This window comes from Arachis duranensis, chromosome 10 (genome assembly GCF_000817695.3).
Source record: "Arachis duranensis cultivar V14167 chromosome 10, aradu.V14167.gnm2.J7QH, whole genome shotgun sequence".
NCBI classification, from domain to species: domain Eukaryota; kingdom Viridiplantae; phylum Streptophyta; class Magnoliopsida; order Fabales; family Fabaceae; genus Arachis; species Arachis duranensis.
Genome location: NC_029781.3, coordinates 14682519 through 14685546, shown reverse-complemented (window position 1 = coordinate 14685546; position 3028 = coordinate 14682519).

The following is a 3028-nucleotide window of genomic DNA, read 5'->3' as shown; positions in this document are numbered from 1 at the left end:
TATAATATTCTTTTTATATATGATAAATAATTTTTAATATTTAACAAATAATTTATTATTGTAATTTTTGAAAAAATTTAGAAGACTATTAAAAAGGTGCATATAAAATCAAAACAAGATTGGATCATTAGGTTTTTCAATTTTTTTAAAAAAATTTCAACCATTCACAGAAAATTTAAAAAATTTACAAAATTTCTAAATTCTAAAATTGAAAATATTTCATTTTCTAATAATATTTGCAAAACAACTACACTAAAATTTAATCTCTAAAACTTTTTGAGAATATAAATTAAATACTAGTTATTTTTATCATATTTTTTGGAAACAATTAAATAAACCACAGTTCAATATTACATAAATATAACAAATAAAAAAATTACATTCGAATCCTCGTTACTTTCTATATAAACTACTACACCACATAGAATTTTACATAATGTTTTGTCGATTTTTAGTAAATGGAAAGTGGTTCGATATTTAGTAGTTTGGGAACGAAACATATTCCTCTGTATGAGTACCAAATTTATTTGCATCAAATTCTATGCCTTTGACAATAACAAAGAAGAAAGAACTAAGCTTTGCAAAAATTCAAAATGATAAACAAAACTGAAATGACTTAAATAAAAGAAAAATTAAATTACAGAAAGAAAAAGTGTTTGAAAGAGTAAATAGCAAATTAAAATGTAAAGACTGAAAAGGATAAAAGTTGATAAATTTAAAGGAAACCAAATGACATTGCAAAAAAGATAAATTGTATGGAAAGAAAGTTACAAGTACATACATAGAAGGAACTCTTCAAAAAAAAGACTATTAACTAACTCAAAAAGTTGCTAGGAATATGAACGAGTGTGAGTGTTTTCTTTGAAAAGATTTCAACCCTTATTCCTTCGATCTTTCACCTATTTAATATAAAAGTCTTCGACTAATTAAATTAAAATATAACTTCCACGTGCATCAGTCCTTGAGTAACCATTCCCGCTCTCTTGTACAACGTGGGTAACTGCCATCAATTATTTTTACTTATCGCTCTACTCCGATAAGACTTGTCGATCAACCTTACTTCTCTCCTCGATGAATCCCTTTCGACGAGTACTATGTTCTTAGCAAAGTACTTATCGAGCCTTGACTTCGATGTCTCAAAACCTGCTGACATCTTCTTCAACACAGCTAACCTCCGTCCAGTCTGTCTCTTCCACTTACACAGTTGAACCAATCGACCAATAGATAGTACCTAACGGAGTACCTAATGGACTCCAATCCAAAGTTAATTCTAACATGTATTTAGATGTTTATCGATTTTTTTTTGTATTTGACAATGATCGAAATCTAAACTTATCGAATATTGGCTTGTCAAAGAGTTCAATAACATTTTTGTCAAAAATATTATTTTCGATATAACACATAAATATATATAAACTATTGTAGTCTATAACAGTTTATGTGAAGATATAAATAACATAAAACACTATCATCTGCAGTTTATAAACACAAATAATTGAAACATAAACTGGTACAGAGTATAACTATTTATAAACAAGGAGAATAAAATAGTAAATCACGACAAAAAATGAAATTTTATGAAAAAATATAAGAATAATTACTTTTTTATAATATTCAATATACATAAAAAACATCACTTTATTAATAACAAAATTAACAATTTAATTGTATAAATAACTAAGTAAAATGATATTTCATTATTGAATGTCAAATAATACTATGAAACAAATTTGAAAGAGAAAGAGGAGGATTTTTAGATAATATGTAGAAAGGTTTGATCAATGATATTTTATATTGTAAATTTTGATCTGTTTTTTTTAGAAAATTTTATTTTCTGTTGTGATTTAGTTCATAAATTGCTATATCCTATAGTAGTTTATATTTCGAGTATTATTTGTGTTTATAAATCGCTGCAAATTGTAACGTTTTATGCATTGTTTATATCTTTACATAAATTGCAATTCACTATAACGATTTACGCATATTTATGTACAATTTTATGAAGTGTAGCACCATTGATACCAAATGTAAATTTTTTTATTTGTTGTATTTGTATAATATTAAATTATAATTTCTTTAATTGTGTAAATTATCCCATTTTTTACTTTTTTTATTATTTATCATTCATATTTTTTCAAATAATTATTGCTAATATAAGTTTTTGGATACTATTTTAACATTTCAGCCTAAGTAAAATAAGTTTAGCTAAGAACATATTAAGTGTAACTTTTCAAAATAATGATACACTATTTTTTCAATTCTCTTTTATGTATAATATTTCTTAAGTTGCGCGGATTAATCTTAAAACTTAAAAATATAATTTTCATATGCCCTTTCATTTGAAAATTGAAACTATTGTTATTTATTATAAGTAAAATAAATATTCGTTTCAGGTTCCACCAAATTACCATAAGTAAAATGTAACGTGTACCTTGTTTTCATTACACGATAGAATAAAAATAGTATTTTTCATTAAAAAATAGATAGTTGAAATGGAAATATTAAAAAAAAATCATTTTATAGTTAGAAAAGGCCACGGAATATAGATAGATGGAGGCAATTAATGTAGCATGAGAGTGAGACAGTGTAGAGTAAAAGAAGGGGTAGATAGGGATGGGTAAAAGTGGAAAGTGAAATTCCAGATAAGAAAAATTAAAAAGGAGGTAGAAAGTGAAATTGAAAGGTAAAAAGGTAATGTTGGAGGGTCCTCATTGTCTCAATCAGAGGAAGAGAAGCATAAAAAAGAATTTCATTTGACTTTTGGACCTTCTGACCTGATTTGAGACCAGAATGATAAATTGTCATAGATTGCTTGGTATATATAAAGAGCTTTAGTCTTTTACCCATTCCCCCCTTCCGAGGAAAAGGACATCCTTGAGGTGTGTGCGTGTGCTTTCTTTAATCTTTATGGCTGATTATGGACAGTTCTAACGACTAGTTATATTTATATGGAATTTTTTTTAAATAAATATTTTATTTATAAATATAGATAATTTTTAACGTTTTTATGAATTTATATTGCATTATT